Below are 22,034 nucleotides of genomic sequence, written 5' to 3'. Positions count from 1 at the left end.
GTACTAAAGCATCTACAATATTTCTCCAAATAAACAGATCTCAAAGCAGAATCAGGGTCTGCTGAACAAAAAAAAAAAAATCTTGAAAATAAGTAGTTTGTGAAGATAATGCGCCTTATTACCAATGCCCTACCGTACACAGGTAAATAGCTGTAAATTATGGTAATGTTGCTTGATAGGCATTACCAGATTTTACTGTTAGTATAATATACCAAGCTAGAATGCTTAGTATACAATTTACAAAAAAACATATACAGTAAAAAACAAAATCATAAATCTGTTACGCCTGTACTTACTATACTTACCAATGTGTAACTCTGCAAATGGAGCACATACAACTCTTTCATACTTATGAGGTCATCTGGCCGTAGATCTTCACGCTGGCCATGGAACCATTCACCATACCTCCCGCATTCCACCATCAGCTCCAGTGCAATCCTGTATGGTCTCCTGCATGTGCAGTAGACCTCCACATCACAGCAATTTACCTCTGGGAGGGGGTTCTCTCACAGCTCCTAAAAAGAGTAAGAGATCAGGGATACACATGTACTTACCTGACAGATAAACAAAAGGAAAGATAAAATCACAGTAAATACTTCAATTAGTGGAGGTTTTTAAATAAATGTTTTTAAAAAGAATGAGCTAAAACCTATTCAAAAGAATTAGAAAAGCATTCATTGTAATACAGCCCTTGCAAAGACCATTGTCACTACTGGCATGTTGCAGAAAAATCTCTGCCCTTTATAGTGGTCAACACGGAAGTGGTCAAACAGTCCTAAGTTATGTGATATATATATATATATATATATATATATATATATATATATATATATATATATATATATATATATATATATATATATATATATATATATTATGTTTTCTGGTATTCACATTTCTGCTATTATTTAAACAATTCCAAATAACCTCTGGGTGCGTGCGTGCGTGCGTGCGTGTGTTCTGGAAAAAATTAAGAGACCACTGCAAAATTATCAGTTTTTCTGGTTTTACTATTTATAGGTATGTGTTTGGGTAAAATGAACATTTTTGTTTTATTCTATAAACTACTGACAACATTGCTCCCAAATTCCAAATTACAATATTGTCATTTAGAGCATTTTTTGCAGAAAATGACAACAGGTCAAAATAACAAAAAAGATGCAGTTTTGTCAGACCTCGAATAATGCAAAGAAAATAAGTTCATGTTCATTTTTAACAACACAATACTAATGTTTTAACTTAGGAAGAGTTCAGAAATCAATATTTGGTGGAATAACCCTGATTTTCAAGCACAGCTTTCATGTGTCTTGGCATGCTCTCCACCAGTCTTTGATGTTGGGTGACTTTATGCCAGTCCTGGCGCAAAAATTCAAGCAGTTTGGCTTTATTTGGTGGCTTGTGACCATCCATCTTCCTCTTGATCACATTCCAGAGGTTTTCAATGGGGTTCAGGTCTGGAGATTGGGCTGGCCATGACAGAGTCTTGATCTGGTGGTCCTCCATCCACACCTTGATTGACCTGGCTGTGTGGCATGGAGCATTGTCCTGCTGGAAAAACCAATCCTTGAGTTGGGGAAAATTGTCAGAGCAGAAGGAAGCAAGTTTTCTTCCAGGACAACCTTGTACTTGGCTTGATTCATGCGTCCTTCACAAAGACAAATCTGCCCGATTCCAGCCTTGCTGAAGCACCCCCAGATGAGTCCAATTTTCAGCTTTGCCCAACACCTGGTCGTCTAAAGTTTTCTTCCAGGACAACCTTGTACTTGGCTTGATTCATGCCAAAGCTGCCTGATTCCAGCCTTGCTGAAGGACCCCCAGATCATCACCGATCCTTCACCACATTTCACAGTGGGTGCGAGACACTGTGGCTTGTAGGCCTCTCCAGGTCTCCGTCTAACCATTAGACGACCAGGTGTTGGGCAAAGCTGAAAATTGGACTCATCTGGGGGTGCTTCAGCAAGGCTGGAATCGGGCAGATTTGTCTTTGTGAAGGACGCATGAATCAAGCCAAGTACAAGGTTGTCCTGGAAGAAAACTTGCTTCCTTCTGCTCTGACAATGTTCCCCAACTCTGAGGATTGTTTATATATATATATATATATATATATATATATATATATATATATATATATATATATATATAATATATATTTTATAAAACTTTTCTTTCATATGCATGTATAAATATTCAAATCAGGCAATAATGCAGTAGCTCAGAAACTAAGAATACCATACCAATTAAAATTGAAAGATTAGAAATAATCAAATTTAAGTTTTAAAACATCGACAATAGTTCTCCAAATCAACAGGTCTCAATACATTCGCCCTTCAGAAAGATATGTACAACATATCGAAATGCTGGGCAGCTGGCACAGATATGTGTGTGCAACAACGTTCATTTATTTAAATGTATATGTACGTCTTCAAAAATACGAGACGGCTTCAATAACTTGTAATGTATTCATATATAATATATATATATATATATATAATATATAAATATATATATATATATATATATATATATACCTTTAAAAAAAAAAAACCTGTACTGGATATCCCTATTCTAAGGTGGTTTTTTTTGTTGTTTTTTTTTTTCAGGATACTCGCCTGTGCTGAGGTAGCGATATACTGCTCTCAAGTGATCCACATCAATTGATAAATGTACTTTTCTGAGGGACAAAAACCCCACAGCAGTACACATTTGTACTGAAAAAAGATCAGTTACTTGATGCAGTTTCGTTTCGCTTCGCTGTGTAGACATGCCGCTGGATCGTAGCTCGACGTATGTGATCCAATTAAACATTGCAGGTTGAACAAAACAGTTTGCCACCAGTAGAAAGTAAAAATGATTGTATTTTTTTAATTTTTTTTTATTCATTTGTGACACCCTTAAGAATACCAATTGAGATCTCCTGGATACGAAACCCACCCTGGATGCCCATATCTACCAATCAGTGAGGAGAACTCTGCTGTTACGCGTCAATCAATAAATCCTGTCGAGTTTTCTTTTTGAAATTGAAACAAGCTTATAATCACATCAGGAACCTGGAATGACACATATAATAGTTGGATTTAAGTGCTGTGTAAAAGTACACACAGATTTCACGGTCTGTTGCTTTTTTCACGGCTTGGTAATGTATAAGCAAATCTATGTGGGTGAAACATTGCGACGTAGCAAATCAATTAATAATAAATTAACATATATGTATGAAAGATATATTCTACATATTCAAGTATGGAGATTAAATGCAGTGTCGAAAGTTCAGTTGAAGGAAACGGGAGGCAACCTCCAAGGTACTGTTATATTCACTGCAAATCTAAGTGTAAGCGGCTACGCAAAGCCATGTACAGTTTTGATTAAAATATGACACCAAAAGTGAAATTCATCTCTGCAGCCGCTGCACTGGCAGGGCCTGGTGCATTTGCTAGAAGCTGGGCTTCATAATTCATAAATTGTAACCCCAATAGCAAATAAAAAAATAAAAAATAGAGATAATTAATTCCATGGGAATAGGCCATAGTGTTCAAATTTATTTTATTTTTTTTCTGAAACTGGGCAAAAATGGTCCTTAGGAAAATTTGCTATTAACAAAACGTTTTAGTTTAGATCTGGTAATATTAGAGGGAAATACATATTATTTTCGTATATGGCTGTATCGGGTGAAAGTGGTGGATTTCCTTTTACGTAATCACATATTTGTGACGTGTTTAGTGAATGATTTGTTGTGACTAGTTCCATATTGGATATAATGTTATTTATTGAAAATCATTAAAAATATGCACAAAAAAGAAAACAAAAACACAGAAAACCTGAGCCTATAAGTGGAGTGGATCCAGTGCAATATCAACCAGAGAAGCACCGGTACACTGACACCCCGGCGAAGCACCGGTACACTGACACCCCGGCGAAGCACCGGTACACTGACACCCTGGTGAAGCACTGGTACACTTGAAAGTATTTGAGAACTTGAAATGCCTTCTAACTAGTCACTAATAACGACAAAAAAAGAGATGGAAATAAAGGTATTTTCACACTGAGCGCGTCTCGTCAAAGCGTCCAGCGTATTTCGACGCCGTCAAGTTGCTTTCACACCAAAGGTGTTTATATAATTAGAACGCAAGAAACGACAAAGCTGTGATGCACAAGAAGTCGAGATGTATTATTATTAAATAATACACTTATTAATTAACACTCGTTCATGAATATGATGGAGCAGTGTCCCTTAAAATAAAAACCTAAATAGCCAGAGTTAAAACAAATAAACAAAACAGCACAGCGCAAATAAGAAAAAAAAAATCTGATTAATAATAATAATACATTTCCAAATGCTGCTCCAAAAACTACAATTGCAGCCTGTATTTCCATGGTTTTATATATCTTACTGCCAGCCCACTCTGTTTTTTGCTCTTTTTTTTCTTGAAAACTGGTGTCGCAAGCTCTTCCATTGGTTTTTAACTACATCCGAGTCACAAGACATGCAAATAAGTAAAACAAACAGCAGTATAGTACTTGTGATTCGCTAAAGCACTTTAACCAGAACAGAACCATGTGTTGCATATTTAATATGTAGGCTACGGTGAAGTTCTTAATCTTAAAAAAAAAAAAAAACTAAACTTTTTATAACTATTCAGTTTAAAGGTACAGTTTGTGTTTGAAACACAGAGCTCTATACTCATGCCGTTCTCCACAAATAGGTACATTAGTAAGCATTTTGATGGCTAAACATGTATGTGTTTACTGTCTTTACTAAAATTAAATAATGTAAAATATACATAAACATACAGATTATATACATTATATTTATACACGTATTCATTTAATTCAGATGGGGGTATTTATTTTAACATGTCGGGTCTCATTTTGTGTTTCTGTTAAAAATCCTTGAAAGAGTTTTCTTCTTTTTTTTTTTACTGTAGCTCTATTTGTTTCCATTATCTTTAAGGAAACTTTTCATTTCGGCAATATCTACTGTTTTAAATCAATCATTTTCATCAGGCCATTCTCTGTTTGCCACAATGAAATACAGTATGGGCTACCTGAAGTGTGATTGGTTAGAGACAAATTTACGGCCAAGGCGCACAGAAAAACAGGAAAGGTCTATCACAGCATACAGAAGAGCTTACCATTATGAGTCTGGGAGCAGCAGTCTTAAAGTCTTCTAAAGTGTAACGGCTGGTTTCACAGACCTGATTAGCACTAATCTTGGGCTATGTAATATTACCTTTGCTAAGATTACACCTAATTAGGGTCTGTGAAACCAGCCCTTAGAATGTTTGTTAACCAATCATAAACCCTGTCCATAGATACAATCAACTGTCTCCTGGGGCCTATTGCACAAAAGCGGTTTGAAAAGCCAGGTTTAGTTTAAATTACTGGGTTTGAGTTAACAGGATATAATTTAGCAAGCTAACTCTGTTGCAAGAACATATACTGGGTTTAAATTAATCTAGGTAACTCAAACCAGGTTGATGTTTATATCTATGGAGTGGAACCAACTGTTTGAGTGTGTTGTCATGGCAATATTTATTAACAGTCATCTGAAAAAATTGAGAAAACAAAAGGGCGACTTTTTTTTTTACTGCTTCTGAGTAATACATTTTAGTTTCAACATACGATAATATTTTTTTTAAGCCAAAAATAAAAGCTGAAGTTTTTTTTTTTTTTTTTTTAAATCAAGTGGAACATAACACAGTGTAAGCAATAATAAATAATAATAATAATATAATAATAATAATAATAATAATAATATAATAATTCCACTATAAATATACAGTATTCATATTTGAAAGTGTAATATTATGACACGGTTGTATTAGGAGTTTAAGATGCTATATTTATTAAAAAAAAAAAAAAAATATTGTGATATAGTCAGTCAGTGTTAGACTGGGGGGTGGACCCCATCCACCCACTATTTTTGGTAAAACACCATTTTTCACACTTCATCATCGTTGCTATTATCTTGAATAGTAGCTCACTTTATTTCTCTCTACTACTTCATTGTTCATTGTTCCCGACACAACTTTCGCTTTTGCATCTGCGTGCACGCTCTGTGGCTAAACAGTGTACTGAACTTTCGACACTGCATATGTATTATGTATTCTTTACTATATTGTATGTAAAAAGGGCACAAGTGTGTTAGGTTAATATTTTCTGTTTTTTGATGCTTTCGTTTTTATTTGCGACCTGGATTTTTTTTTTTTTTTTTTTTTTTTTAATTATTATTATTAGTGTGCAGCAATAATATGTATTCGAATGGTCGTTATTAATGTGCAGGCTACAATGCGGTCAGAAAGAACTCCTTTGCTGCGTTTTATTGTGACTGCCTATGCTGTGTGAAAGGATAATAGTGTATCGTTTATTATTGGGGGGGGGGGGGGGGGGGGGGGGGGGGGGGGGGGGGGGGGGGGGGGGGGGGGGGGGGGGGGGGGGGGTGGGGGGGGGGGGGGGGGGGGGGTGTAAAGGTACCTCCGCTAACAAGACCCTTTCTTTAACATTAACATTGTGTTGTTCCAGTGTGTTGATTCTAAGCTTTTTCTATTTTAGGGACACATCTTTGTTTTCCAGTTCGAAATAATCCTAAACATTCTGTAAACATTATACAGTGTATGTAAAATAGCAGTTTTTATTTGAAATGCTTAAACAGTTTTTGTGGGGACCAGTTAGGAGAAGTACATTGTTTTCCAAATGGTTTCATGTGGGTACATCAGTGAACATTTGTGAAAATCTAGTATTGCACTGAATGTGGCCTTGCAACCAAATAATATTTCTCAAGAACAGGCAAGGATAGCCCTCCTAGTGTAGAGATTGAGTCTCCATTTCTTTATTCTGGGCTAGGAACCTTCCATAGAAAATTTTTATTATATAATTTTATTATAGATTATTATACTGATTATTGGTAGCCTAAAACTTTGTTCCAACCTTCACAAAATATAAGGATTTACATGCAAATAATCATTTTCCCATCCAACTAACTGTATGATTTTTATGGACTCAGCCTCCCCAGATAATATCTACAGATCAATGTCTTCATCTTTTTAGGTGTAAATGTGAAGAGAAAAAACACCCCCAGGGGATCTGACTGAGGACTTGATGGATCTTTCCCTAACCCCCTTGTGTACAGAAAAACATGCAGCATTGGGTAACCCTATAGACTCCATTCACTACTACTTTCTTTAGGAGTCTAACCCCAGAACAGGCCGACCGGCAGTCTTAACTTCACAGGACTGACTAAGTCCACTTAATGTGGATCTTTAACGGCAAGGGTCTGGTTTAGTATGCTGCAATCAGCACTAAACTTGGGGTGCATTCGTAAACTCTATCTCAGAGTGTCGGAGCACACTCGGACCGTTTGTAAACTCATGGAGTGCTCTGTTGGTGTTGTTGGAAAGCTCAGATGAGATGAATTTCGAAGTGCACTCTGGCTGTTCCAGCTTCAGAGGTGGATTCTCAGAGCGTTCACTTTCAAAATGGCTAAAGGCTTGCTGTGGTGGATGTGGGTATATTCTAAACCTATTTTTATTATTTGATATTTGTCATTTTAATGTTTTAAGAAGAAAAAAAAAAAAGATTTCACATATTTTAAGTTCGTCCACACGCTAGCCTTGTTCAATACCAATTACCGCTGACCAATTTCTTTCTTTCTATCTATCTCTCTATCTCTCTATAAACAGTATCGCCGCACAAAGAAAAAAAACTGAAAAGCAGCAGTAATAATTACAGAAATATTAGACTTAAGCGTTGAAAACTCATGTAAACAATTCTATAAAAAATCGGTTACCTCAGTCTAAGAAAAAGCAATTAAAAGGGAACAGCTGCATAATGATCATAGTTAATAACAGTACTATCAGTATTACACCATTTTAGGTTGTTCAAAAACTAGAGAGGAAATTCACGCTCTTAACTGAAGCTCTAAACGAGAGATTTCTTGTTTGCTCTTTCAGAGAGTCAAATTGAGTTTAATTTTAGTCAAAGTGACGGATTTCTGTAAAATGACGCTTCTTTGTTTAAATGATGTTTACCAAGAATAATAATCACATTAGCTCTTTAACAAGCCGGTGATATTCCCCTAACTCTTTCTTTTTTTAGGGCGTGATGTACCCAAGCTGTTTTTTTAGTGTGTGATGTACCCATGCTGTTTTTTTAGTGTGTGGTGTACCCATGCTGTTTTTTAGTGTGTGGTGTAACCAAGCTGTTTTTTTAGTGTGTGGTGTACCCATGCTGTTTTTTTAGTGTGTGGTGTACCCATGCTGTTTTTTCAGTGTGCGGTGTACCCATGCTGTTTTTTAGTGTATGGTGTACCCATGCTGTTTTTTTAGTGTGTGGTGTACCCACGCTGTTGTTTTAATGTGTGGTGTACCCACGCTGTTGTTTTAATGTGTGGTGTACCCACGCTGTTGTTTTAATGTGTGGTGTACCCATGCTGTTTTTTAGTGTGTGGTGTACCCAAGCTGTTTTTTTAGTGTGTGGTGTACCCACTCTGTTTTTTTAGTGTGTGGTGAAACCATGCTGTTTTTTTAGTGTGTGGTGTACCCATGCTGTTTTTTTAGTGTGTGGTGTAACCATGCTGTTTTTTTAGTGTGTGGTGTACCCATGCTGTTTTTTTAGTGTGTGGTGTACCCATGCTGTTTTTTTAGTGTGTGGTGTAACCATGATGTTTTTTAGTGTGTGGTGTACCCAAGCAGTTTTTTTAGTGTGTGGTGTACCCACTCTGTTTTTTTAGTGTGTGGTGTAACCATGATGTTTTTTAGAGTGAGGTGTACCCATGATGTTTTTTTTTTGTGTCTGGTGTACCCATGCTTTTTTTTTAGTGTGTGGTGTACCCATGCTGTTTTTTAGTATATGGTGTACCCATGCTGTTTTTTTAGTGTGTGGTGTAACCATGATGTTTTTTAGTGTGAGGTGTACCCATGATGTTTTTTTTTAGTGTCTGGTGTACCCGTGATGTTTTTTTTTTTTTTTTAAGTGTGTGGTGTTCCCATGCTGTTTTTTTAAGTGTGTGATGTACCCATGCTGTTTTTTTAAGTGTGTGGTGTTCCCATGCTGTTTTTTTTAGTGTGTGATGTACCCATGCCTTTGTTTTTAATGTGTGGTGTTCCCATGCTGTTTTTTTAGTGTGTGATGTGCCTGTGCTCTATTTTTTTAGTGTGTGATGTTCTGTCACAAAGATGGCTGTAGTGGGTGATGTCAGACCAGAAACAGGAACCAGGAAATAAACAAAGAGGTGGAGGAGCTCAGCTTCTGCCCCAACATGTTGCGGTTCAATAGTGTAGTGTTTTTTTTTAGCCATCTATGATTGCAATATATTACAATTTTTTTACATATTGTCTCATCTCTACCACATAGTATGCCTGATCCTGTTGCAACTTACATAATATAAAAGGACATTTTCTGGCCGTTCATTTGATGTTGTAGTGTGCATGGGTGAAGGATGCAGCAGGGCTGATAGGTGACATAATCACATACGAAGACATAAGCATGATATGCGCTCCTTGCAAAGAAGCCAGCTCTTTTGTGCAGCGTTATCGGTGCTATGCTTTAGTGCGAGAGGTCCCGGGTTCATGCCCTCCCTTCCTTCGCCTGTGTGTGGATTGCTTCGCCCTGTGTGAGGCACCTGCGTGCAGGGACCGAGATTTCTACAATATGTTTCATGCACGCAGTACAGGCTATCCAGTAGTTAAACACACATAAATAAAAACAATGAAAAACAGGGAAAATGCAGCTGTTAGGTCTCCTGAAAGAAGCTTATTTTAAAGCAACACCACTGTGAATGATGATGCAGTAAAATATATACTTTTTTATATGCAAAAGTGTTTTTTTTGCCATCCCCCCCTAAAATTTTGGAATCCCTGCATTGGCTACAGCATAGAGGGGAAATCCCCCCAGCACACAAAAATGAAAAATGGGGGGGGACTGCTGAAAACTGCTCAAAATGGGGGATATTTTATTCACCAGTAAGGGAATTTTGAGAGCAATGTCTGGCAACCCTGGTTCTGGATGGAAGCTCAGAACTTTACAGAAGGAACGGGCTGAAGTTAGTTACTTATTCCTGATTTGAGGGCTGAAGATACTTACATATTCCTGATTCCTGATTTGAGGGCTTAAAATAGTTACATATTCCCGATTCAAGGGCTGAAGTTAATTACTTATTCCTGATTCGAGGGTTGAAGTTACTTATTCGCTTAGGTATGTATTGGTTGGAACGAGACTGCAACAGCAACAAGTCCCTTTCAGCAGGTCCACGAGAACCAATGCTACACTGCCCCCCGCTTAAACACTTCCCGGCCTGGGAAGAATATGCTTCAGTCCAGTAGCGGAGGATTTTGAGAGCGACTAATGCAGAGTCCCTCCTGGATCTATGCTTCCTTGGACCGCTACCCTTCTCCACACAGCAAGGCAGAGGCCAGCCAGAGCAGGCCCAACAGCCACTTGAGAACCTGGCTGTTGTTTAGAGAGCACTGGGTCCTGCAGCCACGGCGTGGGGTGCTCTGTCTCAGGCAGCAGCGTTGGACTCCCTCCCGGGGCTCTGGCGATGCAAAGTTCTCTCTCAGACTCTGGTAGCAAGGGGCAGCCTTTCTCAGTCACTCTCTTCCTGGTTGTCTTCCTGGTTGTGGGGCCAAATTCTCTGGCGGGGACTGCGGGCTTTCGCTCAGTATACAAGTACATTTGTACAAGCTGCAATTCTGACATTATATTACAAATATTTTTATGACATTGAATTGACCTAGTTATTTACACATCTAAATGCTGAACTGGAACAAAATTCTGATTAAAAACACATTTAAACAATTTGGTTTTAATTGCATGAACTGCAATCCAGTTTGTAGTGTGTATGCACGATTGCAGACCTGTCAACTCTCTCGTATTCACCGGGAGCTTCCCGTATATTGGATCCTTCTCCCGGACATCTCCCGGGACAGGTTTTCTCCCGTGTTCTACTGTTAAACCCCCTTATGTCAGCAAACCTTTAATGTCTAGAAAATTCATAGCCAAGTATGTGTGAGAGGGGTATCTCTGCAGCCTGGATCCTCCAGTCGCGCAGCTCCAGCAGTGCAGTCATGCGTGCACAGGTTGTAATAGACATCATTAGTTGTTTAATTTCCTAGTTTGTTTGTCTGTTAAATGTCTGTAATATTTTTAACAATCTATTAAATAATGATGGTTTAATCAAATCAAGGGGAGCTCCTACACATTGATTTAAATAATCTGCATCATTATTTTCTGAACCCAGTCACATGGAAATGTTCCTCATATGCTTCTTTTTTCAGCTACTGTCGTGTTCAAATGTGATCTCATGGCAAACTGCGACTTAGTCTGCTCAGGCCTTCTTTGTTCCATCTGGTCTCCGTAGGCTCTCTGTTTTGCTATTGCAGGTTCTGGAAATCCAACTTCTGCTCCTGAACACAGGACTCAGGACAAAGGTATGTGCTAATCAGATTTAACATTATTACACATTGAATTCCACTTGGGACTTAACACTATGGCAGTGCTGACTTTAGCTTGAGCTGAGGCGAGAGAGCGAGTTGCAATATAGACGTTCTTTTATACCCATCCAAAAGACCACGTGCACATGCACGTCCAATAGTGACACTGCTTATCAGTAGTGCATATAACACAGCTACTAAGATATTATTGGGGAAATGTCATACAGTGTGATATGGATAACAATAATAATATGTAATAATGCACACAGTGATATGCATGCCATATAATCTGACATTTCCATTGCAATCGTGCACTTCAGTCATCTGTATTACAATAATAATCGAAATGTCGTTTTAAAATCTTGAAATATACCTTTGCTATCATGACTCCATCCGACATATTCCACAATTATTTTCAACGTCCCGTCCCTGCCTATTGGCTGAGTGCCGCAGTAAGAGCAAGTATGGCGACGCATTCAGATTTCAAACACAGATAGACACGGAATTGTTTTTAAGTTACTGACTGTTTTGTTTTTAGCCGTATTTTTATTTTCATCGGCAGACGCGCTCTGGGTGCAAGTACAGTGCTGACATTTCATTTCATAAAATTATATTAAGCGAGGTTTCGAGTAAATATATAAAAATAAAAGGCAGTGTATATTTTAGCACTAGTACAACGAGACCATGTACGGAATTAAAATGAATGGACTATAGAATAGTCGTTTTTTGTAACAATTTAATTGGTTTAAAAGCAAACAAAATTAATCATAAACTAATGTTCACAGAAAATAAATCTAAAAAGAGAATTTTGACAAAAGCTGCTGCGAAGCCCCGTCTCTGCTGATTGGTTATTTCTCCGCGCTTTGCAAAGGGAGTCTCGTCTTCCAGAATATCAGCATATATTCTGTGTGCTTTTTAAGGTGTGGATTGCCATAACAACTTTCTTGTTGAAGGCTGTCAAAAGAGGAGGAGCGGGTGTACACCCTACTCTCTTCTTTACTCGTCTCCACAATCAAATGTACCCCACACAGGCCAGCGCCGTTTCGATAATAACACCAACCATACACAGTACACTGAACAGCCTTGCCTTTGATTTCATGCCCAAAAGACGTCGATACAAAATCAAATGGCAGAAATATATAACGAGGTGGTTGTATTGCTAATAACAATAAAAACTCCAATACAACACTTATAAACTATACTTGCTAGTACATTGTGTTTTGTATTTTTCATTATTTATTTTACTATATGAATTGCCACTGTGGGGTTGGGTTCAACCCTCTGTGTGTTGTTTAATTTGCAGTCCGGTGTTTTAGGGTAGTATGCCTTAGATTAGCAATGTAAATACAAAATTATTCAAACGCATATATATATATATATATATATATATATATATATATATATATATATATATATATATAAACTATATATAGACTGTGCTAAAACCGAATGCTACAATTATACGATACCATTTTCTGAACGCATTTGTTAAGTGTGTTAACAACATCTAACACAAATTCGTTTAATTACTCGGGATTTACACCTCCCATATTTGACTATTAAACGCATACCAGAATGTGCTGTTACTTTAAATAGACATTTAATAATTTTCTTAATAGAAACCAAAGAAAAATACAGCCAAGAAAGCGGCTCGGCTCGCAGAAAGGCCCGAGCAAATGAAAGGTGGGCACCCAATAATTCTCTCAAGAAAGCCAAGGGACCAGCGGCTCAGAAAACTGCAAGGAACCCCAAACAAAGCAAGAGAAACAGCAGCTAGGAAAGCGCGCAGGAGCCCGAAAGATGTCGGGATAAACAGAGATCACCACCAAAGAAGAAAACATCTTACAAAAGGTGGTAAACGGTCTGAAGTGAACGCGTTGCATTAAACCCTTTTAAGAGCCACATTTCTCTAAAAATAGCGAATTCTTAATTTAAAAGATGGCAGGCCTATATGTTTTACACAGCCACGTTTCATTACCGGTACTAGATTATAAGATCATTAGATCGTTAACATTACCTGTATTTGCAATTACTGTGAACACATTAGAAACAGCCGAAATGCAGGGAGGGAATCACAAACACACAGATCACTACAATACCTAATGCTGCAGTATGTATGTAATGCTGCTGGGACTACTTGTGAACCAAAAATCTTTTTTTTTTTTTTTTTTTTTTTTTTTAATTGTAAGGTATTTCATATATAGGGAAATCACTGCTTACACTATTTGAAATAATTAAGTGCTTTCTGATTTAAATACTCTGTAATAATTTGGGATATTTACTCCATTTAAAACAGTATTTACATAAAGTAAATGTAAAAAGCTACCGAGTAAGATAATTTTGCTACCTATTTCCAGACAGGTAGCAAATGCTCACTACTGCAAGTTCACAAAAGGCTGTGGAAGCGTATTGTTTTTGTTAGGATTATTCTTGTTTTTTCCTCCCAAAAGTTGCTCTGAAACTCACGACATTCAGTACGCTGGTAGATGCCTATGTGCGATACTCGGCACATTTATGTAAACCACATAGTTCGCTTGTGAAAGTCGGCAAATTTGCGTAAATCAGTTCAGCAGTCATATTGGATTTAGCGGAATTTGTTAAAACGCCTATGTATTGAAAACTATTTACTGCAGAGTTCTGCAAATTGCTATACATGTTCAGGGATAGGACAAGATTAACTGTTGTTATTATGAAGCTGATTGGTACTGTGGTTTGGCAACCACATTGATTGATTTCATAAAAATATAAACTCATCAAAATGCAAAAATTTTCTCTGAAACCGATTATCCTATTGAAACAAAAATTCGAATAAATCATCTCAGTATGAAAGGTGATACTACACAAAAAGAAAATAAACAACATGAAAAAACAAAATAAATCAATATAAATTCAAACAAACACCAAGTGCAAACTCAATTAGAAACGTAAAATAAATGAAAACAAATTCAAATCCCCAAATACAAGAAATCAAACATGACTATTCCCTGTGTCTATGCGAACAGTGGTAGGGTTGCACTTTGATGTAAAGAAAATGCAAAAGGCACAATAAGTTACACTAACTGAAAACCCAAGGCATGTATAAGGAATTATATTTAAAAGAAAATAAACAAAGACAACTAAGACGATCAGTGGACCTAATTAAACACAGCAATGTACATAAAGAAAAATATGGGATTTGTAATTTCACAAAATAAACACAATCAAATAATAATAATAATAATAATAATAATAATAATAATATAATAATAATAATAATAATAGGTGCTCGCATCCTCGGGTAGCTGTGAAGATACTGCACTACTAGTGGAAAACGTCTCGCACAGCTCACCCTGATAGCAGTTTGATTTGAGACAGACCCAGCATTCACCATCCCTAACTCAGACAGAAACAGAACACACTCTTCATAGGGATTTCCAGCAACCGCATTCTGCATGGTCCTAGTGTCCCACAACTACATATGCAAAGTTCTGAAACTCGTTATACATGTTAAGGAATAGTCCCAAGATTGAGGCACGTGCATCAGAAGCTGATCGGTTGTGTGGTATGGCAGCCATTTAACATCAATAACAAACATCATCTCAGAAACCGCTTATCCAATAATGAGCACACATGATCTAAATAGGGTTCTCTTTTACTCTTGTTGAAGGGAAGTTGCTACAATAAACAAAAAAAACATTGATACTGTGGGCCAATGATATTTCAGCATTAATCTCTTTCCACATATTGCGTATTTGTCAGTGGTACAATGCAGTAGACTTCTGAAACTTTGTATAATAGTAGAGGACTATGAGAAGTAGTTAGAATATTGTTTGCATCCAAATCAAATTTTAATTTGCTGCTAACCAATGCTTCCAATATTTTTGCCAAAATTGACACAGTCAGCTGTGTCTAAAATGATTTGTGATGATAACGTTTGATCTATAACAACCAATGCGCTTAAATTTCACAATAACTGCTTGGAAGCCGTAAAGTTGCTTTCAACTCTAGTTATTTACTACTTCTATACATGAACTATATTTATCCTATACTTTCAGTGTTTCACAATCTTATCCAGTGCTTTCTGGCAGAACAATACTGTTGTACATGTGGCTTCCTCCTTCGCAGGGTTCCAGCCAATTGATAAAGTAACAAGGTGGTCTAAAAATGATAGGGGCGAAAGTGGAAATCGACAAGTGGATTATTCACAAGTGGCATGCCACAAATACATCACGTGGCCTGCTTCAGTTCAAGGTATCTATTGCATCTGCTCTGATCCACATTGGACACTTTGGAGAAGTGAGGAAGAGGTTGTCCCTTGGAAAACATGACCCCCACTCCCACTTCCACTCCCACTAAAGGGAAAACCGCCAGCTGCAACTGTTGGGAGAGAAGTCCAATACCATAAAGTGGGCACTCGCTGGTCAGTAAAGATGGAGAAAGAGAAATCAATGTCATGACTGGATGCAAAAAGAAGACCAGATTTTGATGTGGTAAATGAAATATCAATCAATCAATCAGTCTTTATTTCATAGTGGACCATGATCACAAAGTGCTTTACAAGACACAGTAAAAAAAAAAAGCATAATACATTAAGTACAGTGAAAAACAAAGCATAATACATTAAATACAAGGCTAGGATGTGAAAAGTCTAAAAACATTGTGGATGCATATGTAATACAGAATCATAAGAGACAGTGAATGATCAGAAATAGCAGAGACACAGCAGCTAATAACAGATATCAGGCTTAAAGAGCATGGAAAGCAAGAGAAAACAGTGGGTCTAATAGTTGATTTAAGAACATAAGAACATTAGAACATAAGAAAGTTTACAAACGAGAGGAGGCCATTCAGCCCATCTTGCTCGTTTGGTTGTTAGTAGCTTATTGATCCCAAAATCTCATCAAGCAGCTTCTTGAAGGATCCCAGCATGTCAGCTTCAACAACATTACTGGGGAGTTGATTCCATTTAAAGCAAGCGATGGTGGGAGCATCACACACCAAAGCTGGGAGAGAGTTCCAAAGAGTCAAAGCCTTGAAGCTAAACAAGCATTCTTCAAGTGTGGTGCACTTTTGCTTGGATCCCAGGGTGTCAGCTTCAACAACATTACTGGGGAGTTGATTCCATTTAAAGCAAGCGATGGTGGGAGCATCACACACCAAAGCTGGGAGAGAGTTCCAAAGAGTCGAAGCCTTGAAGCTAAGCAAGCATTCTTCAAGTGTGGTGCACTTTTGCTTGGGGATAACAAGCAAGCCAGAGTTGGAGTTCCTCAGCTTGCGTGATTGGACATGGCGGGTCAGCAGGTTGAAGAGGTACTCAGGACCTGTGTTATGAAGGGCATTGTAGGTGAGCAGGAGAATTGTTAAAGTAATCCTGAACTTTACAGGTAGCCAGCATACCTGTATGCTGAACATGTATGGGAGATTTCCACAAGTAAGTGTAAGACTCAAATAACTACAATTATACTGAGATGAGAGGGAAGAGGAGGAGAGGGTGAGTGTAGAAGTGTGTTTTTGTAGTATCAAAGCCTATTCAGATGTTTAAATGAGATACACTGAGGAAATAAATATTACTGAAATAATGTGTAGATGTTTATTTATTTATTTATTTTGTTTTTGTTTTTTGCACAAGATGGTATTCCTAACCTTAAATGCAGTGTCCACAAATGAGGACATATGAATAATTACCGAATTAATGGCTATATATATATATTTGTTTTTTTTTTTTCCAATATAATATTCAAAATTTAATTCAGGATTTTTTTTTTTTTTTTGGGGGGGGGGGGGACTTTTTTAAAGATAATTTGCACAAGAAAAGTTTAAATCTGAAAAGCCGTTATTACTGGACTGGAGTGCAGAGTCTCGTGGGTTCGTTGCTTCCCAAAACCAGTCATTGTTAAAAAAAAGAAAAATGTTTAATGCAGTTTAAAAGCTTATTGTTGAAACCCTTTATTACTCTTGTGTTTGTATTTCACAACATAAACCCTTTTCGATAGGCTTGTCAGCCTTAAAAACAACCTTGTTTAATCATCTTTACTATGGGCTATGCATGTGAAAAATGTTCTTTGGGTCTGTACTGTATTATATTACCCAGGAATTAATTATATATATATATATATATATATGAGAGAGAGAGAGAGAGAGAGAGAGAGAGAGAGAGATTTTCCTAAATTTTTTAAAAAAAAGGAGCTCCACAAAAAAAATATGAATACATTTAAAACGCGTATTCGCTATAAAAGCAGTGTTTATTATAAGCCGAGGACATTATTAGCACATACTGTAACAGCATAGTTAAATTGTATGAAAATAATTCGTAACACGATTAACGCTTTCATGAAAATGTGGTTGGCTCTTAAGAGCCATTGTGTTTAAAGTGTTTCATATGTTTTAAGTTGTTTACAGGTTAAGCGCGTTCTCCACGGATGCGGCGGGCCAGCTGGATGTCTTTGGGCATGATGGTAACCCTCTTGGCATGAATAGCACACAGGTTGGTATCCTTGAACAGACCAACCAGGTAAGCTTCAATCGCCTCCTGCAGCGCCATAACAGTGGCGCCATGAAAGCACAATCAGTCTTGAAATCCTGGGCAATTTCCTGACAAGACACTGGAAAGGCAGCTTGTGGATCAGCAGCTCAGTAGATTTCTGATAACGACGGGTCTCCCTCAGAGCCAGAGTACCGGGCTTGTACCGATGAGGCTTCTTCACGCTGCTAGTAGCAGGAGTGCTGCAGGCATCATTGGTTGAGTTGCTTCCTGGGACCCTTTCCTCCAGTTGACTTACGTGCCATTTGCTTGGTTCTTGCCATTTTCTTCAGCAATTAAAAATAATTGTATGCGTGATTCAGTGGTTTATAACTCCTGCTGCATCGTACAGATTGGATATTATAAGCCTGTCAATATGAGTAGAATCCGAATGCTGTCTTCTGATTGTTGCTGTAGGGCATTAACTGCCAGGAAATACCCTCAGACTGTCCATACAACCATCACCAATAAGGTACAGTAAGGTATAAATCCGCCAAAAAGAACATCTAGTAATATAACGGTCAGGTGTCAGAACCACAACATAAAAATGACAGAACTTACTGACTGCATTGTAAAAGGTTCCTTATTTGGTGATATATCAATACAACAATGGGTTTCAAATGAAATATACATGACCGATGAACAAAATTAAGAAAACCTCTTAGAAGACACTGAAATACTTGTGGCAAAAGTTAGTAGCACCTATAGACCCCCTTGCCAACCGCCACCTGCCATTACAATCCATTAATTTAGATGAGTTAGAAAATAAAATAAATTAAATCTACACAAACTCAAACAAAATGGTCAAGAAATCTGTTCAAAACATGGTTGAAGAGTAAACAAAAAGCAAGAGACTTTTGAAAACGTACCTGAAGAAAACTAACGAAGTTCTTAGACAATTCTGTGCCACTGTTTGTACTTCTGCTGGGAAGAAAAGGACCGTTTAACAAAGTGGGATTCGATATTCAAATGTTTTTTTTTGGGGGGGGGGGGGGGGGGGGGGGGGGGTTTGCCTGCAGAGACAGAGAAGACCAGCGAGAACTCCCTTCTATGCCTTAAAATAAAAGGTGAGTTTGAAGGGAAAAACATGCAGCATTATCCTTCAATGAAAAAAAAAAAAAACACGACCCCTTTGATAATGCATGGTCAAAATAAAGGGGTGCAATGTACCAGCAAGAAAGGATGGAGAGTTGTCTAATTTTATCGTTGGAGAAATTGTAACGCTTGAGTTTTACACTCCGTTGGACTGCACTGAACGGCAGGACCATTACAGGAGGGGGATCATTAATAAATACTTGCAGAAAATGCCAACTAATCCAACCACATTTTACCTGAAACCATACACATACAATTTGATCCTGTTTCCTCTATTCTCATCTACTTGCAAAAATACCTTTTTTAAAATGCTGAGCAGAGGCAGGGCTCTTCATGATCTATACAAGCCACTGTATAAGGTCCGCCAGCATGGGACAAGAGTACTGCAGGACATATAGAAAAGAAAAAAAAAGTTAAACATGTTATTGCTGTTAAAAATTTAAATAGTTTATAATAGCAGTATAATAGCAGCAATTGCCCTGCCTGTCGGTCATTATTGCTTAAATAAATACAGGGATGTAATTCTTTTGCTAATTAGTTATCAGATTTTTGTACTATTAGTCATAAAGATATGTTTTCCTTTTTAACCATAAACTATTTTTGCTACATAAACATATTAATATCAAATTTTGTTAATTGTGTACTTTGAATTTCGATTTTTATCAAAACATGTATATTGTAGCGTTGGGTCTCGTGGACCCGCTGAATGGGAGTTGTCGCTGTTGCAGTCTGGTTCCAACCAGGTCCTCTCTTTCCCGCCTGCAGACCCTATATAAACCTGAAACCTGTGTGCTGAAAGCAGCCGGACGCAGTGAGGAGCTTCCAGTTGCAGGTGAGCGAGACCCATCTGCACGATGAGCTCTATGAGCAGCCAGGCAATAGCGCTGAGTCCACAACAGTCTGGGAATGCACTGAGGTGCAGTGGCAGCCTGTGCCGCCATCCGAGAGAGTGGAGCCGCTGCCCGAGAGAGAGCTGCCACTGCCTGAGAGAGAGCCACCGCAGGCACTGAGCGAAAGTCCGCAGTCCCCGTTAGAGAACTTGGCCCCACAACCGCCGCCAGGAAGAGAGTATCCCATGCTGCCGCCCTTGCTACAAGAGTCTCCAAGAGAGAACATTGCTTCACCAGAGCCCCCGGGAGGGAGTCCAACACCGCTGCCTGAGAGAGAGCACTCCACGCCATAGCTGCAGCACCCAGCGTTCTCCAAACAATAGCTAGGTTCTCAAGTTGCTGTTGGGGCTGCTCAAGGGAGCCCAGATCCAGGAGGGACTCTGCACTGCTTCGCTCTCAAAACCCTCCGATACTGGACTAAAGCATATTCTTCCCGGGCCGGGAAGTGTTTAAGTGGGGGGCAGTGTAGCATTGGTTCTCGTGGACCTGCTGAATGGGACTTGTTGCTGTTGCAGTCTCGTTCCAACCAATACATACCTAAGCGAATAAGTAACTTCAGCCCTCGAATCAGGAATAAGTAATTAACTTCAGCCCTTGAATCGGGAATAAGCAACTATCTTCAGCCCTTGAATCGGGAATAAGTAACTAACTTCAGCCCGTTCCTTCTGTAAAGTTCTGAGCCTCCGTCCAGAACCAGGGTTGCCAGACACTGCTCTCAAAATTCCCCTACTGGTGAATAAAATATCCCCTATTTTGAGCAGTTTTCAGCAGTTTTCCCCACCATGAACATGTCTATGACACATTCTTTAAGGACTTAAATAAACATACCATTTTATTACAGATTATAAGAACATAAGAACATAAGAAAGTTTACAAAGAGAGGAGGCCATTCGGCCCATCTTGCTCGTTTGGTTGTTAGTAGCTTATTGATACCAGAATCTTATCAAGCAGCTTCTTGAAGGATCCCAGGGAGTCAGCTTCAACAACATTACTGGGGAGTTGATTCCAGACCCTCACGATTCTCTGTGTAAAAAAGTGTCTCCTATTTTCTGTTCTGAATGCCCCTTTGTCTAATCTCCATTTGTGACCCCTGGTCCTTGTTTCTTTTTTCAGGCTGAAAAAGTCCTTTGGGTCGACACTGTCAATACCTTTTAGAATTTTGAATGCTTGAATTAGGTTGCTGCGTAGTATTCTTTGTTCAAGACCGAACAGATTCAATCATTTTAGCCTGTCTGCATATGACATGCCTTTTAAGCCCGGAATAATTCTGGTCGCTCTTCTTTGCACTCTTTCTAGAGCAGCAATATCTTTTTTATAGCGAGGTGACCAGAACTGAACACAATATTCAAGATGAGTTCTTACTAGTGCATTGTACAGTTTTAACATTACTTCCCTTGATTTAAATTCAACACTTTTCACAATGTATCCGAGCATCTTGTTGGCCTTTTTTATAGCTTTCCCGCATTGTCTAGATGAAGACATTTCTGAGTCAACACAAACTCCTAGGTCTTTGTTCTCCAAGTATCTCCCATATGATATTTATAATGCACATTTTTTATTTCATACATGCAGTACCTTACAATTTTCACTATTAAATGTCATTTGCCATGTGTCTGCCAAGTTCTGAAACTTGTCTAGATCATGCCTTTGCTGCTGCAACATTTTTTGCCACTCCTCCTATCTGCAAATTTAACAAGTTTGCTTACTATACCAGAATCTAAATCATTAATGTAGATTAGGAATAGCAGAGGACCTAATACTGATCCCTGTGGTACTCGACTCCACTCATAGTATTACATGTACTTTGCATGAAGTATTGAATTGAAGTATTGAAGGCTTGAATTTCATTTTTGTGCGCTGGGGTGATTTCCCCCCTATGCTGTAGCCAATGCAAGGATTCCAAAATTTTAGGGGGGGAGGCAAAAAAGACACTTTTGCATATAAAAAAACTATATATTTTCAGTGGTGTTGCTTTAAAACAAGCTCTGTTCAGGAGACCTAACAGTTGCATTTTCCCTGTTTTCATTTATGTATGTTTAACTACTGGATAGTCTGTACTGCATGCATGTAACATATTGTAGTAATCTCAGTCCCTGCACACAGGTGCCTCACACAAGGCAAGGCAAT

The 22,034-nt window shown here is 38.2% G+C and overlaps 1 pseudogene; it reads right to left on the bottom strand.

Moving 5' to 3' along the window:
• Nucleotides 1–17,802: 17,802 nt before the first annotated feature.
• Nucleotides 17,803–18,206, bottom strand: LOC121296715 (annotated as a pseudogene).
• Between the last annotated feature and the right edge of the window lie 3,828 nt (nucleotides 18,207–22,034).

This window comes from Polyodon spathula, chromosome 21 (assembly GCF_017654505.1).
Source record: "Polyodon spathula isolate WHYD16114869_AA chromosome 21, ASM1765450v1, whole genome shotgun sequence".
In the NCBI taxonomy this organism is placed as follows: Eukaryota; Metazoa; Chordata; class Actinopteri; order Acipenseriformes; family Polyodontidae; genus Polyodon; species Polyodon spathula.
The sequence above is the reverse complement of the archived record's forward strand: the minus strand, read 5'-3'. Positions and strand labels throughout refer to the sequence as shown.